The sequence below is a fragment of the Hylobates moloch genome, unplaced genomic scaffold, assembly GCF_009828535.3.
Source record: "Hylobates moloch isolate HMO894 unplaced genomic scaffold, HMol_V3 SCAFFOLD_29, whole genome shotgun sequence".
Classification (NCBI taxonomy): Eukaryota; Metazoa; Chordata; class Mammalia; order Primates; family Hylobatidae; genus Hylobates; species Hylobates moloch.
The window spans coordinates 2433279-2455138 of NW_026652304.1; the positions used below are offsets into that span (position 1 = coordinate 2433279).

At 42.6% G+C, this 21860-nt stretch overlaps 1 non-coding gene and 1 pseudogene across 1 annotated transcript; one reads left to right on the forward strand and one right to left on the reverse strand.

The window, feature by feature from the left end:
- Positions 1 to 1177: 1177 nt before the first annotated feature.
- LOC116463230 (small ribosomal subunit protein eS12-like) lies at positions 1178 to 1575 on the forward strand (annotated as a pseudogene).
- A 19842-nt stretch (positions 1576 to 21417) lies between these two features.
- LOC116463247 (U6 spliceosomal RNA) lies at positions 21418 to 21521 on the reverse strand. Its single transcript, XR_004246624.1, has one exon. It is a non-coding gene; the product is annotated as a U6 spliceosomal RNA (small nuclear RNA).
- Positions 21522 to 21860: the final 339 nt, after the last annotated feature.

A 21860-nucleotide genomic window follows, 5' to 3' on the forward strand; every position in this document is an offset into this window, starting at 1 on the left:
TATCTGAGCTGAGGCCTCGGTGTTTCTCATGTCCGAGTTTGGCTGAAGCCCTACTCTGCGAGGCTGCTGCACCGCTTGGTTTCCGAATAGGATCAGCATCAAGCTCTCAGAGGCAGGTGTATGAGTGGGAAATGAGTTCATTTAATGGCAGGCAGAGTCACAGAACAACTTCCCAACGAAGACGGTGCTACAAGGAGAACCTGTACTGTGACCACAGAGGCAGAATCAACTATGATCATCTCATCTGCAAATAAAAAAACCAAGAGGAGCTCAACCAAAAACAACTGAAATTGAACTGTAGGTACAATGGCCTTTTTTTCATGCTTGGGGCTGAGAAGCTCCAGAATTTTAGACAATGACACTAAAACACTACCTACATTCAGACCTAATAGTTCTGAATGAAAATTTCAAGTTATTTTTTGGAGTGGCAAATTATATGTACATTTAAACGTCCAAGTTCAATATAGGACAGTCTTTGGCTGGGCACGGTGGTTTACACCTGTAATCCCAGCACTGTGGGAGGCCGAGGTGGGTGGATTACCTGAGGTCAGGAGTTCGAGACCAGCCTGGCCAACATGGTGAAACCCCATCTCTACTAAAAATACAAAAATTAGCCAAGCATGGTGGCGGGCCCCTGTAATCCTAGCTACTTGGGAGGCTGAGGCAGAAGAATCGCTTGAACCCGGGAGGCAGAGTTGGAGTCAATCGAGACCACACCATTGCACTCCAATCTGGGCAACAAGAGCAAAACTCTGTCTCAAAATTAAAAAAAAAAAAAAAAAAAAAAAAAAAAAAAGAATAGTCCTCGGATCTGAAAGATGTTTCCCTAGAGGCCCAAGAGGCTTTTGCGTCAGAAACAGAGAAAGGTAAATAGCCCATTGTGGAAAGAATGACTTTGCAAGGGAGGCCGAAGAGAAGTTTCCAGTTAAGTCCACTTAGATGGAATGTCGAAGCAGTAACTATAGTCAATGCAGTAACTAAAGTCAATATTGTCAAAGTCAATATTTGTAAAAGACACAATAGGTTGGCTTGACAATGGTAAGAGTAGGTCTCTCAGATCTAGGCAGAAATTTTTAACATGCTAAGAATTTGAGGCTCTTTCCCTGCCGCCGCCGAGTCGTGCAGACGCGGAGGCTTGGGGGCTTTCAAGATTCGGCTTCACCTGTAAGCCACCACCATGGCCGAGGAAGGCACTGCTGCTGGAGGTGTAATGGACATTAATACTGCTTTACAAGAGGTGCTGAAGACCGCCCTCATCCACAATGGCCTAGCACGTGGAATTCGTGAAGCTGCCGAAGGCTTAGACAAGTGCCAAGCCCATCTTTGTGTGCTTGCACCCAACCGTGATGAGCCTATGTATGTCAAGTTGTGGAGGCCCTTTGCCATGAACACCAAATCAACCTCATTAAGGTTGATGACAAGAAGAGACTAGGGGAATGGGTAGGCCTCTGTAAAATTGACAGAGAAGGGAGTCCCTGTAAAGTGGTTGGTTGCAGTTGTGTAGTAGTTAAGGACTATGGCAAGGAGTCTCAGGCCAAGGATGTCATCGAAGAGTACTTCAAATGCAAGAAATGAAGAAATAAATCTTTGGCTCACACACACACACACACAAAGAATTTGAGGGGCCACACATTTTTAGAACTTCTGAGGCCCCATCATTTCACTGAAGTAAATGTTTTGGCCCGGCACAGTGGCTCACACCTGTAATCCCAGCACTTTGGGAGGCCAAGGCAGGTGGACCACCTGAGGTCAGGAGTTCGAGATCAGCCTAGTCAACATGGTGAAACCCTGTTCTCTACTAAAAATACAAAAATTAGCCAGACATGGTGGCGCACACCTGTAGTCTCAGCTACTCTGGAGGCTGAGGAAGGATAATTGCTTGAACCCAGGAGGCAGAGGCTGTAGTGAGGAGAGACCGTGCCACTGCACTCTAGCCTGGGTGACAGGAAGACTCTGTCTAGGAAAGAAAGGAAGGAAGGAAGGAAGGAAGGAAGGAAGGAAGGAAGGAAGGAAGGAAGAAAGGAAGAAAGAAGGAAGGAAGGAAGGAAGGAAGAAAGAAGGAAGGAAGGAAAGAAGGAAATGCTTTAAAACACTTCCACTTTTAAATGCAAGATTTTAATCATACTCAGCTCCAATTTAGTGAAGACACAATGCCTGTAGAATATGACCTCTGCTGACACTTTGATCTTTAATAATAGGTGGTCTCCTTTTTTCCCTCATATCGTAATTAAATAGTAGATCCTTCATATGAAACCATTGTTTAGTTTGTAATGTTGGGCCTTGTATTTTTGTCCACCATTTCATTTTTGTGCCCTCTACAGTAGATAGCTGTGATGAAGAGGTCGTTGGTCATGTTGTCCTCTGTGCACTGCATGCCCATCATGCAGATTTCTCATCCACCCCGGGAGGTTTGTGCCTCTGTCTGTGTGTCCAGGTAGCATCTCTGCAGGTAGGAACTGTTAACCCAAAGAGTCACTTTGGGTTTTCCAACTTTTTAGCCCCAAATAGAGCATTTCCTGTCTTTCTGCTCCACTGGGATCTCATTAATTCTCCAACTCAACCATACAGGTAACTCTTATATCTTTATTGGAGCATCCTGGTGGATAGAGGTAACAGAAGCTGCTATTTGAATACTAGGCTAATGCCAGTACATGGGTTCCATGGATAGTTTCACCCACCCCCATCTTTAATCACTTCCTCTATTGACTTTATCTTTTATAGAAATGTTGAAATCTATTTTAGGTTTAAAAATAAATAGACAGAAGCATCCAAATTGGAAAGGAAGTGTTCACAGATCATCTGGGCTTATATGCAGCAAGCCCTAATGATCACACACATACATACACAGTTAGAATGAATGTGTTTAGCAAAGTTGTAGGATATAAAGTCATACAAAAATTAGTTGCATTTTTATATGCTAACAATGAACAATCTGAATAGGAAATTAACAGAAAAATTATTATGAAAAAGAATGAAATATTTCAGAATTTACTTAACCAATGAGGCAAAAAACTTGTGCATTGAAAACATTGCTGAAATAAATGAAAGAAGACACAAATAAATGAAAAGACTTCTCATGTTCATGGATTGAAAGACATAATATTGTTAAAATATCAATACTACACAAATAGGCTGGGCGTGGTGGCTCACATCTATAATCTCAGCACTTTGGGAGGCTGAGATAGATGGATCACCTGAGGTCAGGAGTTTGAGACCAGCCTGGCCAACACGGTGAAATCCTGTCTCTACTAAAAATACAAAAATTAGTTGGATGTGGTGGCAGGTGCCTGTAATCCCAGCTACTCAGGAGGCTGAGGCAGGAGATCACTTGAACCCAGGAGGCGGAGGTTGCAGTGAGCCGAGATTGTGCTATTGCACTCCAGCCTGGGCAACAAGAGCAAGACTCCATCTCAAAACAAACAAACAAACAAAAAAAAAACAAAAAAAACCACACACACAAATAGATCAACAGATTCAGTGCAATCTCTATCAAAATCCCAATGGCAGAAAAGTCTATCCCCAAATTTATATAAACTCTCAAGCGACCCTGAATAGCTAAAGTAATCTTGAAAAAGAACAAAGTTGGAGGTGTTACACTTCTTGATTTCAAAACTTATTATAAAACTACAGTAATCAAAAGAATATGGTATGCATAAAGACAGGCATATAAACCAGTGGAATACAATAGAGAACTCAGAAATAGACCCATGCATGTATGGCCAAATGATTTGTTTAAATTCTTATTATTTTTTTGAGATGGGGTCTTGCTGACCTTGAATTCCTGGCCTCAAGCAATTCTCCTACCTCCGCCTCCCGAGTAGTGAGGACTACATATGTCTTCCACTTCACCCAGCTACGTGGCTTTTGACAAAGATGCCAAGACTGTTCAATGAAGAAAGAACAGCCTTTCAAAAAATGGTGTTGGAAAAACTGTATTTCCATATGCAAACAAATGAACTTGAGTCCTTACTTTATACCATACATGAAAAGCAACTTAAAATGGATCAAAGAACTAAATATAAAACTTAGAACTATTAAACTCTTAGACGAAAACAGGGGAAAAGCTGACATTGGATTTGGCAAGTGTTTCCCAGACATGATACCAAAAGCATAGGTAACAATGGCAAAAATGCGTAAATCAAACAGCATCACAACTGTAAACTGGCTGGGCATGGTGGCTCACACCTGTAACCTCAGCACTTTGGGAGGCAGAGGCCAGTGGATCACCTGAGGTCAGGAGTTCGAGACCAGCCTAGGCAACACGGTGAAACCCCATGTCTACCAAAAGTACAAAAATTAGCCAGATGTGGTGGCACATGTCTGTAGTCCCAGCTACACAGGAGGCTGAAGCAGGAGAACTGCTTGAACCCGGGAGGTAGAGGTTGCAGTGAGCCGAGACTGCACCACTGCACTCCATCTTGGGCAACAGGGCGAGACTTTGTCTCAAAAAAACAAAAAAAACTATAAATTTCTTTGCATTAAAGAACACAATCAAAAGACTGAAAAGGTAACCTATGGAGTGGCAGAAAATATATACAAATCATATACCTGAAAAGGAGTTACTATCCAGAATACATAAAGAACTCCTACAACTCAACCACAAAAAAGTCAAATGACCTGATGTAAAAGGGCAAAGGACTTGAATAGACATTTCTTCAATAAATATAAATGACATTCAAATGACTCACCTCACAATTACTAGGATGGCTACTTTCAAAACAACAGAAAATAGAAAATGTTGGTGAGGATGTGGAGAAATTTGAACTCTAGTGCACTGTTGGTGGGATTGTGCAAAAGTAATTGTGGGTTTAGCCCATGAATTTTAAATCATTATAACTAGGCCCAGACACATCTTTATTAATCAAAATAGGAACGATTACAATCAACACATTTTTGCCAACAGGAAATAAGTTTGTTTATTCCTGTAGTGTAAAAACCTGTGCTTTGGGATTCAACGAACTCTTGGAAAGCATTTTCTGCACCCCGCTGGTTGTGGAAGCATTTTCCTTGCAAAAAAGTTGTCGAGATGCCTGGTAGTCAATTGGTAAGAGGTCAGGTGAATATGACGGATGAGGCAAAACTTTGTAGCCCAATTCTTTCAACTTTTGAAGCATTGGTGGTGCGACGTGCAGTCCTATGCTATTGTGAAGAAGAACTGAGCCCTTTCTGTTGACCAATGCCGGCTGCAGACATTGCAGTTTTTGGTGCATCTCATTGATTTGCTAAGCATACTTCTCAGATGTAATGGTTTTGTCAGGATTCAGAAAGCTGTAGCGGATCAGACCAGCAGCAGACCACCAAACAGTGACCATGACCTTTTTTTGGTGAAAGTTTGGCTTTGGGAAGTGCTTTGGAGTTTCTTCTCAGTCCAACCACTGGTTGTTGTATAAAATCCACTTTTGGTCTCCTGTCACAATCCAATTGAGAAATGGTTCGTTGTTGCTGTGTAGAATAAGAGAAGATGACACTTCAAAATGACGATTTTTTAAAATTTTCGCTCAGCTCATGAGGCACCCACTTATGGAGCTTTTTTCACCTTTCCAATTTGCTTCAAATGCCGAACGACCATAGAATGGTCGACAGTGATTTCCTTGGCAACCTCTTGGGTAGTTGTAAGAAGATCACCTTCGATGATTGCTCTCAACTTGTCGCCGTCAGCTTCTGATGGCTGTCCGCTACTCTCCTCATCTTCAAGATTCTTGTCTCCTTTACAAAACTTCTTGAACCATTGCTGCACTGTATGTTCATTTGCAGATCCTGGGCCAAATGCATTGTTGATGGTGCAAGTTGCCTGTGCTGCTTTATGACCTATTTTGAACTCGAATTTGCTTTACATCTAACATCTTTTCTTTTTTTTTTTTTAAGATGGAGTCTTACTCTGTTGCCCAGGCTGGCGTGCAGTGGCCCAATCTCAGCTCACTGCAACCTCTGCCTCCCGGGTTCAAGTGATTCTGCTGCCTCAGCCTCCTGAGTAGCTGGGACTACAGGTGCCTGCCACCACACCTGGCCAATTTTGGTATTTTTAGTAGAGACGGAGTTTTGCCATGTTGGCCAGGCTGGCCTCAAACTCCTGACCTCAGGTAATCCACCCACCTCGGCTTTCCAAAGTGCTGGGATTACAGGTGTAAGCCACCGTGCCTGGCCAATTGTCTAATATCATTTCCATAGTCTAAAATAAATATAAATAGCAAGTAATAAGTCATTAGCAAAATACAAAGTGAGAAATGCACATTAAAATGATGCATAACATAACCACATTTATTTAAGAATGTTTTCTAATATCAAAGTGCACATTTCAACAACACAAAAACCTCAATTACTTTTGCATCAACCTAATAAAATGGTTTATCCACTATGGAAGACAGTAGGGCAAAAAAATAAAAATAGAATTATCATATGATGCAGCAATTTCACTTCTGGATATATATCCATAAGAATTGAAAGCAAGATCTTGATACCCATGTTCATAGAAGCATTATTCACAATAGCCAAGAGATGGAAGCAACCCAAGTGTCCACGGATGGATGGATGGATGGGTGGATGGATGATGGATGGATGGATGGACAAAATGTAGTAGATGCAGACAATGGATTATAATTCAGCCTTAAAACGGAAAAAAAATTCTGAAACCTGCTACAACCCTGAGGACATTATGCTAAGTGAAGCAAGACAGTAACACACACAAAATATACTGTACAGTGATTCCACTGACATAAAGTGTCTAGAGTAGTCAAATTCAGACGAGATCGGGCGCGTTCAGGGTAGTATGGCCGCCTCGTCTAGGAAGTGAGGAGCGTCTCTGCCCGGCCGCCCCGTCTGGGACGTGAGGAGCGCCTCTGCCCGGCCGCCCGGTCTGGGAAGTGAGGAGCGCCTCTGCCTGGCCGCTGTGTAACCTTCCAAGTGTGAAGTGACAGCCTTCATTGTAGAATGAATGAAGACACTGGCACTGATTATATAACACCTTGGCAGCTATCTCAAGTCGTTGATGGTGGAGGTATTGGAATTATAGAAGAAAGCAAACACACGAATTTGACTAAAGGCGATTTTGTGACTTCTTTCTATTGGCCCTGGCAAACCAAGGTTATTCTGGATGGAAATAGCCTTGAAAAGGTGATATATATATGAACATATCTGATTTTTTTCCCCGTATAATTCTTACTTTGTGCATTTGATATTCAGTTGTGTTTGTAATCACAGAAAAATAAAAGCATATATATATATATAAAGAATTGCGGGCTTATGTATCCCCTTAATAGAAGGAGGGAGGTGGGTTAGGGATACTTGCAGAAAAATCTATGACTCTTAGGAAAGATAAACGGCCCTTAGAAGAGTAGATGTCAGATGTGATCATTTTGCAACACCATCTGTCTGGGTGTGGTGCTGACATCCCTTCTCTGATCCAGGACAGGGAATTTATGACCTCTTTTGGGAGGCTTTGCTTTTAGGCAGGTAAAGGAGTTTGGAAAGAAGTCTATTCTCAAATGCCTTCAGTTCGAAATAATCTTTATTTGCCAAAGTGGCAAAATCTGGAATCTTCCAGTAGCCACTTACTTGCCGAGAAAGCCCAAAAGTGTACCTTAGCCCAGTCTCTGTTCTGTGATCCAGAACACACTATCCAGTTGCCTCAGCACACATCAACAAGAACATCAAAGTGCATTCACCTCCTTTTCCTATAAACCTATTTTTTCTCTTGTATTTCATATCATGCTAGTTCATCAAGCCAGAAAACTTCAAGTCATGCCAAATTCCACATCTCCCTCATCCGGTAATGAAACCTGATTCATTTTGTCTCCTGAGAGCTTTTGGTACTTGTTTCTCTCCTACCACTGTCACCGCGGCAGACTGTTATCATTAGGCCCTTACAATCTCCCCCTTATTATATTGTCCTAATTTACATCACAGCACAGATGTCCAGTGTGACATACGTATGTTTGTGCAGGTTAACTTTAATCTACATTCTGGGAGCTGTTAGTTAACATTTCCAAGACCCTGATCCTGATACTTTTCAGCCTTTACAAAGAATACAATTCTGATACAGGTTACAACCTAGGTGAAGCTTGAAAGCATGCTAAGTGAAATAAACCAGACGCAAGAGGACAAATATTGTATGATTCTACTTATATGAGGTACTTAGAATAGTCAAATTCATAGAGACAGGAAGTAGACTGGTGTTTCCCAGGGTTTGGGAGGAGAGGATAATGGGGCCTTTGTGTTTCATAGGTACAGAGATTTAGTTTGGAAAGATGACAAAGTTCTGAAGATGGATGGTAGTGATGATGATTACACAATAATATTCATGTACTTAATACGGCTGAATTGCACACTTAAAATGATTAAAATGGTAAATTTTATTAGTATATTTACCATAATAAAAAAAAGAGTGAAGGCCAGGTGCGGCGGCTCACACCTGTAATCCCAGCACTTTGGGAGGCTGAGGTGGATGGATCACTTGAGTTCGGGAGTTCAAGACCAGCCTGGGCAACATGGCAAAACCTTGTTTCTACTAAAAATGCAAAAATTAGCCAGGTGTGGTGGTGTGCACCTGTAGTCCCAGCTACTCAGGAGATGAGGCACGAGAATCTCTTGAACCCGGGAGGCAGAGGCTACAGTGAGCTGAGATTGTGCCATTGCACTCCAGCCTGGGTGACAGAGAGAGACTGTCTCAAAAACAACAACAACAAGCAGCCCAGGCCCTAATCAAAACTCCACCCACAGAAGGTACTTCAGATACCTCATTTAATGTGTACTAGAGGGGCTGGGCACAGTGGCTTGCACCTATAATTCCAGCACTTTGGGAGGCCAAGGCGGGTGGATCACCTGAGGTCAGGAGTTCGAGACCAGTCTGACCAATATGGTGAAACCTTGTCTCTACTAAAAACACAAAAATTAGCTGGGTGTGGTGGCATGCGCCTGTAGTCCCAGCTACTCGGGAGGCTGAGACATGAGAATTGCTTGAACCCAGGAGGTGGAGATTGCAGTGAGCCAAGATCCCGCCACTGCAGTCCAGCCTGGGGGACAGAGCAAGATTCTATCTCAAAAAAAAAAAAAAAAATCTGTACTAGAGGATTCACTGATCTGCAGAAGGGTGTTACAGATCATTTTCTTTTATATATATATATATATATATGTAAATTTTTTTTGTATAGGGACCACTGCAATGGGGCCTTGCAGTGGGGGAGAGAGGTTGGGCTCAGCTCCCAAAGATCATTTTCTTTTTATTTGATTGATAGAAGAAATAGGGCCTCACTTTGTTGCCAGGCTAGCCTTCAACTCCTGGCTTCAAGTGATCCTCCCCTGCTTCACCCTCCGAAATTGCTAGGATTACAGGCATGAACTGCCACCGCTGACCCCATTTTTTAAGAGATGGGGTCTCATTCTGTCACCCAGGCTGGAGTGCAAAGATCATTTTCAATTGGCAAATGAAGTGATAAAGACAGTGCCTGCTAGAAAGCTACATAAGCACTTACCCTCTTGTACAAATGTGTGCACAGATGAACTCAGTAGCCTAACACCTTCAGAGTGATTCCTTAGTATAGAAATTCTAGAAATCCCGTAGTGTGTCCCCTCCATTCCCACCCCCACTCAATCACATTTAATGAAGGATTTTTGTTAGAGAAGGCTTGCTGACATCCTGTCCTCAGAGCGTTGTCATATTTGCCATGGGTTGGGTCTTTTGTGTGAGCTATCTCTGCTCCAAAAGGCTAGAGAGCTAGGATTTCACCGGTCTTGCTCACACAACAGCATGTATGACTGTTTCGGTGCCTGCTTGCTCCTGACGTTTGTATCTGCTTAAAACCCTGGGGACCTCTTGGCTGCCTCTAATCCTGAGAGGCTGCTGAATTTCTCCTGTCATCCCCCTACAGTGCAAATCAGGTCATGTCAATTTCTCACTCTGAATTCTTCAGTAGACCCCTCCGCTCCCTCCCATTACAGAGTAAAATACCAACTCCTGCCCTCCAGGATCTGCACCTACCTTCCTCTCCCTTGTTCACGCCAGTGTGGAAGCCCTTGAATCTGTCCACGCCTCTCCCACCTCCATACCTCTGCGCATGCCATTTGTTCTGCCTACAAAGCTCTTCCTCTCCCTACACTCTTTGGTTTCAGGGAACACAGCTGAATTCAGGGACGCCAAGTCCTTGCCTAGAAGGATATCATCTGTGCCTGGAATTTTACCTTTTTTTTTTTCAGCACACTTTCAGCAGCAATGAAAGAATCCAGTCTGCGTAGAAAGATGAGTGAAGTAGACACAGTAGAGAGAAACAGATGACTTCTTAGAAGGGGGAAGAGAGAAACCCAGGGGGCAGCTGCCTTTGTTCATAAACCGGTCCAGTTCTTGGGTTCCTTTCCTTCTGGGAGGCATCTGAGCCTCCCGTCCTTGGGTTCTGGGAGCTGGTTGGGAAGCTCTTTTGTAGCCAATTGAGTCTTGACCAGGATACAGGTCTGCAGACTTATCCCTTTCTTGGTGGTGAGGCCAACCCCAAGCCACCCTGGAAGACCTGCTGGGGGTGGGCTACGGGGGGAGCTGTGGCTGCTCCCCACCCTCCCAGGGCTGGCCACCTGGGGCAGCCTGAGCTCTCTGCTTTTGGAAGAACTGGTTTAGCAATCTGGTATCTTAAAGTCAAATTACGTAATTTGACTTTCAAGTCCACTCAATTGATCATCAAGAAAGAATGTAAAAGGCCAGGCAGTGGCTCATGCCTGTAATCCCAGCACTTTGGGAAGCCGAAGCAGGTGGATCACCTGAGGCCAGGAGTTCAAGACCAGCCGGGAAAACATGGTGAAACCCCATCTCTGCTAAAAATAAAAAGATTAGCCAGATGTGGTGGTGCACACCTGTAATCCCAGCTACTCAGGAGGCTGAGGCAGGAGAATCACTTGAACACGGGAGGCAGAGGTTGCAGTGAGCTGAGATCATGCCACTGCACTCCAGCCTGGGCGACAGAGCAAGATCCTGTCTCAAAAAAAAAAAAAAAAAGAAAGAATGTTAAGAGTGTTAAAAGAAATTGCTAACAATTTCTTCAGGAGCCACCACGCCCGGCCAAGACTTTTAAACATTTTATTGTTGACTCATTTGAGTTCCTTGTGTATTCAGGATATTAATCCCTTGTAAGATGAATGTTTGCAAATAATTTCTCCCATTCAACAGGTTGTCTCTTCACTCTATTGTTTCCTTTGCTGTGCAGAAGCTTTTTCATTTAATATAGTTCTATTTGTCTATTTTTGTTTTAGTTTTTTGTTCTTTTGAGATCTTAGCCATAAAATCTGCCTAGACTAATGTCCTGAAGTATTTTCCCTATGTTTTCTTCTATTAGTTCTGGGTCTAAGTATTCAATCCATCTTGACTTGATTTTTGTATATGGTGAGAGATAGGGTCCACTTTCATTCCTCAGCACTGTTTATTGAAGACAATGTCCTTCCCCCAGTGTTATCTTCTTGGTACTTTTATTGAAAATCAGTTGGCTATAAATACATGTATTTATTTCTGTATTCTGTATTCTGTTCCATCAGTCTGTCTGCTTTTGTACTAATACCATGCTGTTTTGTTTACTGTAGCCTTGTAACATATTTTGAAGTCAGATAGTGTGATACCTCCAGCTTTGTTCTTTTTTCTCAGAATTGCATTGGCTATTCAGGCTCTTTTTTGGTTCCATAAGAATTTTATGATTTTTTTTTCTAATTCTGTGAAAAATGATATTGGTATTTTGATAGAGATTGCATTGAATCTGTAGATTGCTATGGGCAATATGGCCTTTCTTTTTTTTTGGACGGTCTCACTCTTTCCCAAGCTGGGGTACAGTGGTGCTATCTCGGCTCACTGCAGCCTCCGCCCCTTGGGTTCAAGTGATTCTCATGCCTCAGCCTCCCAAGTAGCTAGAATCACAGGCGCCTGCCACTACGCTTAGCTAATTTTTGTATTTTTAGTAGAGATGGGGTTTCACTGTGTTTGTCTAGGCTGGTCTTGAACTCCTGACCTCAAGTGATCCACCTGCCTTGGCCTCCCAAAGTGCTGGGATTACAGGCGGGCGTGAGCCACCATGCCTGGCCAATATGATAATTTTAATGATATTATTTCTTCCAGCTATGAGCATGGGATGTCAGTCCATTTGTATGTGTCCACTTCAGTTTCTGTCATCAGTGTTTTGTAGTTTTCTTTGTAGAGCTCTTTCACCTCTTTGGTGAATGTATATTCCTGAGTGTTTTATTCTTTTTTTATAGCTACTATAAATAGGATTGCTTTCTTGATTTTTTTCTCAGCTAGTTCATTATGGGTGTATAGAAATGCTACTGATTTTGTATATCAATTTTGTATCCTACAATGTTACTTAATTTATTTATTAGATTTAAGAGTTTTTCAGTGGAGTCTGGGTTTTTCTAGATATAAGATCATATCAACAGTAAAGAGGGACAATTTGACTTTCTCTTTTCTAATTTGGACACCTTTTATTTATTTCTCTTGCCTTATTGCTCTGGCCAGGACATCCAATACTTATATTCTTTTTTTCTTTTTCTTTTTCTTTTTTTTTTTTTGAGACAGAGTCTCCCTTTGTCTCCCAGGCTGGAGTGCAGTGGCATGATCTCGGATCACTGCAACCTCTGCCTCCCCGGCTCAAGTGATTCTCCTACCTCAGCCTCCCAAGTAGCGGGGACTACAGGTGCACACCACCATGCCCAGCTAATTTTTGTATTTTTAATAGAGATGGGTTTTCATCATGTTGGCCAAGCTGGTCTCGAACTCCTGACCTCAAGTGATCTGCCCGCCTTGGCCTCCCAAAGTGCTAAGATTACAGATGTGAGCCACCTCACCCGGCCTACAGTACTTATATTCTTACATGGCTCATATCTGTAGCTGATTTCCAATGGGAGAAACCAAGGGACTGTTGCTATAAAGCTGCACATGAAAACAAGAGGTACCATTATCTCATGAACAGCTTCCAACTGTGCAGAGTCCATGCATCCTCACCTGATCCTCCAGAAACACCACCCCTGGTCTGCAAGCTGATTTGCTTCTGACACAGAGAGGCACCCAGCAGAAGCAAGGACTCGTGTCTACAGAGAACACCTAATCAGATTGTTGGGGCTAGCTGGGCTCCTTGGGAAATGGAAGGTGCAGTAGGTGCCAGGGCAGGGGAAAAGCTTATTGAGAACAAGAGCAGGATACAGGGAATGAGCAGAAAATAAACCTGAACTCTGTCTCGATTACAATTAAGTGTCCGCTACTGGAAAGCAACTTAAACAGACAGCAGCCACATCAGCTGCCAGTGCCTGTGGGCTCGTATGACCAATCCCGGCCGTGTAGCTATTCTTAGTCACAGTTTCTCCTGCCTCAATCTGCGGTAGAAGTGAAGAGACTCTTCTACCTGTAATACAGAGCTGTCCTTCCTCCCTTTATCTCTTGATTTTTACCATTTGTTCTGCAGTCTCTGTTAGTGTGTGTTCTGGACATAATAAAATATGGCTAGTTAATTCAAGCAAAAGCTTGCGGTGACTTGGCAAAGCATTATCATGATTAATGGGAGGACAGGCAGAGGATAAAATGAGGTTGAGACTGGCTTGCCTTGTATTCAAAAATCCTAACTCCTCTTTTTACTGATTATCTTAGCTATGCATTTTTTTGTAAAGCCTCTTGAATTCAAACCGGATAAAGCTTTCTTTCTTTCCAACGTACTTAATAACTAGGACCTGCATCTGACATTCACTGTGTGATTGCAGTGACTATAAATGCTTCCTTTACATCTGTGTAATTTCTAAATCAGATGTTCAGAAACCAACAGAAATGTTTATTCTTAGATAAATTAACTATGATTCAACAACTTTGTGCTCTAATTTACGGAAGAGATTCTCTCTCCATCAGTGACGTTGGCTGGGTTGTGTTGTTAGAGATGAGCAATGTGCATTAGTGAGGCTTGCCTGGATCTTCCTTGTCAGGTTGGGTATGTTTCATAAAATTAGTTGAAAGGGCTGGGCACGGTGGCCCACGCCTGTAATCCCAGCACTTTGGGAGGCCCAGGCTGGTGGATCACTTGAGGTCAGGAATTTGAGACCAGCCTGGCCAACATGGCAAAACCCCATCTCTACAAAAAATACAAAAATCAGCGGGGCATGGTGACATGCATCTATAGTCCCGCTGAGGCAGGAGAATGACTTGAACCCGAAGGTGGAGGTTGCAGTAAGCCGAGATCACGACACTGCACTCCAGTCTGGGTGACAGAGCAAGACTTCGTCTCAAAACAAAAAACAAACAAACAAACAAAAAGATTAGTTGAAAGGGAAAGAGAGAAACTGCAAGTGACAGGAGCAACGGAGTCGCAGGGGTGGCACATATACAATGGGTGTAGACTTTGTGAGGGGAAGGATGACAGCATGTCATATTGTGGTCAAGATCACAGCCTTTACTGCCAGACAGATCCAACTCTACTGCTGTGTGACCTTGGATGGATTGCTTAATGTCTCTACGTTTTCATTTCTGTTTTATCATGTGTGAAGTGGGGATATAAAAGACAATCTAGGCCGGGCGCGGTGGCTCATGCCTGTAATCCCAGCACTTTGGGAGGCTGAGGCAGGTGGATTACCTGAGTTCAGGAGTTCAAGACCAGCCTGGCCAATATGACAAAAACCCGTCTCTACTAAAAATACAAAAAAATTAGCCAGGCATGGTGGCAGGCACCTGTGGTTCCAGCTACTTGAAAGGCTGAGGCAGGAGGATTGCTTGAACCTGGGAGGTGGAGGTTGCAGTGAACCAAGATCGCACCACTGCACTCCAGCCTGGGCGACACAGCAAGGCTCTGTCTCAAAAAAAAAAAAAAAAAAAAAACAGCCAATGCCAATGTACAAAAGATTGTTGAAAGGATTCCATGAGATAAAAGATATAAGGCATTAAGCCCAAGAGAGAGAAACATTAGCTGTTGCCATTTTTTTTTCTTTTCCTTCAAGAGTATGCTAACTTATTTTGTTATTGTTCTAATCCTAGCTCTACCTTATGACTGTGGAAGCTTGGGCAGGACTGCTGAAACCTGGTTCTTCCTTTCTAAAATGGGGCTGTTAACATCTTCTTGATGGGATTACTGTGAGAATGAACAGACAGAATGATGTGTGTGAAGAATGCCTGACACGGAGAGTGCCTTGCAGAGTGCATGCAGCCAATCAGTTTCAGGGCCCCCTTCTCACTCCTGACCACTTCATGGAGAGACCACAGGCCGAAATCATAGACTCTCTGGATGTGAGGCACTATGATGAAAGCCAAAAATCAGGGCGTGGTGGCTCACGCCTGTAATCCCAACACTTTGAGAGGCCAAGGCGAGCAGATCATCTGAGGTCAGGAGTTCAAGACCAGCCTGCCCAACATGGCGAAACCCCATCTCTACTAAAAAAATACAAAAAATTAGCCAGGTGTGGTGGCAGGCACCTGTAATCCCAGCTACTCGGGAGGCTGAGGCAGGAGAATCGCTTGAACCTGGGAGGCAGAGGTTGCAATGAGCTGAGATCGCACCACTGCACTCCAGCCTGGGCCACAAGAGTGAAACTCCGTCTCAAAAAAAAAAAAAAGCCAAAAAACAAAAAACAACTCCCCCGATGATTCTGATGTGAATGAAATCAGGGTAAGACCCTAGATTGTCTAGAGGTTTGATGGTAGATCTTGGGACAGTGAAACTTATCTACTTCTATTTTTCTTCTTTTGAAACAAGGTCTCGCTACGTTGCCCAGGCTGGACTCAAACTCCTGGGCTCAAGCAATCCTCCCGATTCAGCCTTCAGAATAGCTGGAATTAGAGGTGTAAGCCACCACACCCAGTGCTACCTACCTCTATTTTCACCACAGACAGAGTGTAAGTTCTCTTACTCACAAATGCCAGCCATTGGTCATGAGGAAAATCAAGCTCATCTTTATTCCTGAAAATCCATTTTCTTATTCAGCTGGCGCTGCTATGAAAAAATACCACAGGCTGGGTGCCTTAAACTACAGTCATTTATTTCTCACAATTCTAGAGGCTGGGAAGTCTAACACCAAGGTGCTGGCCTGTATGGTTCCTGGTGAAGGTTCCCTTTTGGCTTGCAGATGACCCCGTCCCTTTGTTTCCTCACGTGGAGAGGAGGAGGGGGAGAGAGAGACCAAGCTGTCTTGTGTCTCTTCTTATAAGGGCACTAATCCCATCATGAGTGCCCCACCTTCACGTCTGCATCTAAACCTAATTATTAACACCTCACAAACGCCCATCTCCAAATGCCACCACATTCCACATTGGGGGTTAGAAATTTCAGGAATATAAATTTGGGGAGGGCAGAACTCAAACCATAACACCAACTCCAAGAGCAGGCTTTGCTAAGTAAAGGTTGGTTGTGCTTCAGAGCTCTAACAGCTCTGGGAGGTAATTGTGAAATAGGCCTATTGTCACTTGTTGAAGGTTGTGCAACTCCTAGTGGCTGAACCATCAGATTCCAAACTTCATTCTTTTCATTATATCAAATAAATGGCCTTGAAAGATCTGTAATGAGGACAAGAGTGACCAGTCAGAAAAATGGCAAAGAAACCAGTAACAAAAGGGAATATGACAATTAAGTGCATAATAAATCGGGTAGGGGAGATAATGAAAAATAAACAAATAAAGGAAGAATGAATGAATAGGATTTAGGGCATGCATCGATTACTTAAAAAAGAGACTGAAAAGTCTGAGGGAATCTTTTGTGAAAATTAATGAAATAGGCCCAGCATTTTCTGACTCGTGTTTTATGTGTGTGCAAGGCTCATGTTTACAGTTATTCTTGAACACTCCTTGCTCTATCCCACCCTCCCAAGGCTTTTGACCTCAAGAAAAATCAGTCTAAAGAGATTGTTTTTGTCATCTCCAGCTGTCCCAGTTGCCCATCAAATCCAGCCTTTGTTTCTCTTGCAGCCTCATCGTCTCTGATTGCAACTTTAACCCTGTCTTGAATTGTCTAAGAGGCTGGGGGCTGACAGCTGAATCCAAGTCTCAGACATACAGACTTTGACCTTTGCAGTCCACTGACCTGCAAAATACATCAGTTAATACACATAGGAAGAGATGGAAGAAAGAGCAACATGAAAGTGGGCAAAGGATTATCAAAGGAGGAGTAAAGAGATGGAGAGCAGAGTGGGCTGAGCAAAGACATCTAGATTAATGATAAGGTGACCAAGGGATAGCTTTAATGCAGGCTGGGAAGGGTTCTGGTGGCAGTGTTAGCAGCCATTTCTTTTCCTTTTTCTTTTCTATTTTTCTAGCTAAGACTGAAGGAAAGGCGTTAAATACAATCTGGGGTGCAGTGGCTCACACCTGTAATCCCAGCACTTTGGGAGGCCGAGGTGGGCGGATCACCTGAGGTCAGGCGTTTGATACCAGCCTGGGCAGCGAAACCTTGTCTCTACTAAAAATACAAAAAAAAAAAAAATAGCCGGGCATGGTGGCATGCATCTGTAATCCCAGCTTCTTGGGAGGCTGAGGCAGGAGAATCACTTGAACCCAAGAGGCGGAGATTGCAGTGAGCCAAGATCATGCTACTGCACTCCAGCCTGGTTGACAGAGCAAGACTCCGTCTCAGAAAAAAATAAATAAATAAAATAAAAAATAAAAAAATGCAATCTGGACTTGAGATTAAATATAAGAAATAACTTTCAGAGAGAACTATTTATTTAATAAAGGAAAAGATTATTGACAAGGCTATGTAAGTCGCCCTTACTGCATAATACTGAGGCATAATTATTATCAAGCCCCATCTAGAAGTTTGGCAGTCTCTTGGGCACTTCAAATGCATACATTACTTCATTTAATCTTTCTGGGAACTCCCTAAAGTGAATAGTATTACCCCCATTTTACAGAAAAGTAAACTGAGGCTCAAGGATGGTAAGGGACTTGCCAGGGACCTATGCAGTGGGTGGCACAGCTGAGTTTAGGCCAATTTACATTGGACTCTAAAGCCAATGCTCTTGCCACTTGATCAGCAGGAACCATGGTCTTGAATTGCTTCAGACTAAGCCCAGGGAACGATCAAATCATCTCGGTGGGCTCCAAACCTGCCTTATCTCAGGGACTGGGTGAAAGGTAAGAGAAAGGAGGAGAGAGGAACTGAGAGTGACCTCATGGGGTGACGTCTCCTAGTACCGCCCCCAGCATAAAGCCAATAAAAACTTTCATCAGTTTCCCTCAGAGTAAATCCCTTTGCATTTGAATTAATGATGTAAGAAGTCCAAGATCAGGGTGCCCGCCTATTTAATTCCTCAGTGAGGGCAACTTCCCAGCTGCCAGAACTGTGAGAACTAAATGTCTGCTGTATGAGCCACCCAGTCTGTAATATTTTGTTATGGCAGTCCCAGCAGACTAGGACAGTGAAGTTCAGAGAAAAGAGGCCAGAGGCATTGTCCCAGGCCATGAGGATACCACTGAGCTGAGGGAGGAAAGCTCCCACCAAGGTTTGAAATGCAAGAAAAAATGATGTCTGGCCGGGCGCAGTGGCTCACACCTGTAATCCCTGCACTTTGGGAGGCCAAGTGAACTCCTCACTTGAGGTCAGGAGTTTGAGACCAGCCTGGCCAACATGATGAAACCCTATCTCTACTAAAAACACAAAAATTAGCCAGGCGTGGTGGCAGGCGCCTGTAATCCCAGCTACTCTGGAGGCTGAGGCAGGAGAATCGCTTGAATCTGGGAGGTGGAGGTTGCAGTGAGCCGAGATCACGCCACTGCACTCCAGCCTGGGTGACAGAGCGAGATTCTGTCTCAGGAAAAGAAGAGAGAAAGAGGAAGGAAGGAAGGAAGGAAGGAAGGAAGGAAGGAAGGAAGGAAGGAAGGAAGGAAGGAAGGAAGACGTCAGCAAAAATGTCAGAGAAAGAACCTCTGAAATATTTCTCCTCTATGAAAATAATGAGAAAAATTGGCAAAAAAGGGAAGAATCAACTTATTTTAGGCTGTAGAAATTAATCAAATGCTGGCAGGAACTCAGGAAGTATGTATTCAAGAAAAATGGCTGAATCTCAGTAATTAGAGAAATTAGAAAATAGTTTGAGATGAGTGAAAATAAAAACACAGTATACCTAAACTTACGGGATGCAGCTAACCCACAGCTTAGAGGGAAATTTATAGCTGTAAATGCCAATATTAATGAAGAAGAAAGATCTAAAATCAATAATCTAAACTTTCACCTTAAGACACTGGAAAAGGAAGGGAAAACTAAACCAAAAAACAAGTAGAAGGAAGGATATAAATAAAGACTGTAGTGGAAATAAGTGAAATACAGAACAGAAAAACGAGAGAAAATCAACAAAACAAAATGTTACTCTTTGGAAAGACCAACAAAATTGACAAAATATTAGCTAAACTAACCAAGAAAAAAAGAAGACTTGATTACTAAAATTAGGACTGAAAGAGGGCACATGACTTCCGACCCTACAGAAATAAAAAAATTATGAGGGGATATTTTGAACAATTGTATGCAAACAAATCGGACAGCGGATATGAAATAGACAAATTTCTAAAGAGACACAAACTATCTAAACTGATCCAAGAAGAAATAGAAAATCTGAAGAGACCTATCACAAAGACATTGAAGTAATAGTAAAAACAAAAGCAAAAATAAACAAAAAATACTTCCAACAAATAAGAGCTCAAGATCAAATGTAAGAAAAGAAAGGATTAATAGACTCTTAATTGACCAATGGAAGGAAAAGGTGTTAGAATTTCAAGCCCTCAATTATTCCACCTTCCTGTTTTAAAAAAAACTGATGCTAAAAAAGCACGTAACATAAAATGTACCATCTTAGCCACTTTTAAGTGTACAGTTTAGTATTGCTAAGTAAATTCACATTGTTGTGAAACAGATCTCCCAGTCTTTTTCATCTTGCAAATTCAAAACTCTATACCCATTCAATAATAACTCCCCCTTTCTCCCTCCTCATCCTTTGGTACCCACCATTCTACTTTTTATTTCTATAAATTTGATGAGTACCTCATATTAGTGGAATCATACAGTATTCATCTTTTTGCGATTGGCTTATTTCACTTAGCATAATATTCTTAAAGTTCATCATGTTGTAGCATGTAACAGGATTTTCTTCCTTTTTTTTTTTGTTTTTTTGTTTTGTTTTGTTTTGAGACAGAGTTTCGCTATTGTTTTCCCAGGCTGGAGTGCAATGGCACGATCTCGGCTCACGGCAACCTCCACCTCCCTGGTTCAAGTGATTCTCCTGCTTCAGCCTCCCGAGTTAGCTGGGATTATAGGCATGTGCCACCACGCCCAGCTAATTTTGTATTTTTAGTAGAGATGGGGTTTTTCCATGTTGGTCAGGCTGGTCTTGAACTCCCGACCTCAGGTGATCCGCCCACCTTGGCCTCTCAAAGTGCTGGGATTACCAGCGTGAGATACCTACCGTGCCCAGCCGGATTTTCTTCCTTTCTAAGGCTGAATAATATTCCATTGTACGCATAGACCACATTTTGTTTATCCAGTCATCCTTTGGTAGACGCTTGGATTGCTTTCACCTCTTGGGTACCATGAATAAATGCTGCTGTGCACATGGGTATGTAAATATCTTTTTGAGACTCCTCTTTCAATTCTTTTGGATGTATACCCAGAAGTGGAATTGCTGAATCATAATAGTGCTTTTTTTAATTTTTTGAGAAACTGCCTACTGTTTGCCATAGAGGTTGCAACATTTTATAATCCCACCAACAGTGTGCAAGGATGCTGATTTCTCCACATCCTGGCCTTGTTATTTTCTGGGTTTTTAATTTGTTTTTAATGGTACTTGTCCTAATGAGTGTGAGGTGATATCTCATTGAGGTTTTGATTTGCATTTCCCTGGTGACTAGTGACATTGAGCATCTTTCCATATGCTTGTTGGCTATTTGTGTTATCATTTTTGTGTGTTTTTTTTGAGACACGGTCTCACTCTGTCACCTAGGCTGGAGTGTAATGGTGCGATATCAGCCCACTGCGACCTCCACCTCCTGGGTTCAAGCGATTCTCCTACCTCAGCCTCCCAAGTAGCTGGGACTACAGGCATGCACCACCATGCCTGGCTAATTTTTGTATTTTTAGTAGCAGTAGGGTTTCACCATGCTGGCCAGGCTGGTCTCAAACTCCTGATCTCAAGGGATCCACCCGATTTGGCCTCCCAAAGTACTGGGATTACAGGTGTGAGCCACCACGCCCGGCCTTGTATATCATCTTTAGAGATGTCTATGATGTCTATTCAACTCCTTTGCCCTTTTCAAAATTGGGGATTTTTTCATTGAGTTGTAGGTGTTCTTTATACATTGTGCACATTAACCCCTTTTCAGATATGAATTGTTACTATTTCAACCCATTGCGTAGGTTCCCTTTTTACTTCATTGATTATATTCTTTGACGCACAAAGGTTTTTAAGTTTTATGTAGTCCTATTTGTCTATTTTTTCAACCTTCCTTTTAAAAAAATATTAGAATGTTTCACAAAATTGCATCTCATCCTTTTGCAGAGGGCATGCTAATCTCGGTGTCATTCTAACTTTAGTGTATATGTTGTTAAAGCTGGCACCCAACTATCCTTTTAAAGTTGATTTTCTTTTATTTATTCCAATCTTACTTTTCAAGCAGATTTCCCACCCCAGGTATCCTATACCTTGATTCAGTGACTCTCCAACTTGAATATGCACCGGAATCTCTTGGAGGGCTTGTTACATCATAAGTTGCTGGGTCCCACCACAGAGTCTTTGATTCAGTAGATCTGGGGTGGGGTTTAAGGATTTACATATTTAACAAGATATCAAATGATGCTGGTCTTGATGGTCCAGGACCACACCTTGAGGACTGATGCTCTAGTCAAATTCAATCGCTCCATGTTTTTTAGAGATTATTGCCTTTGCTCATGCTGGTT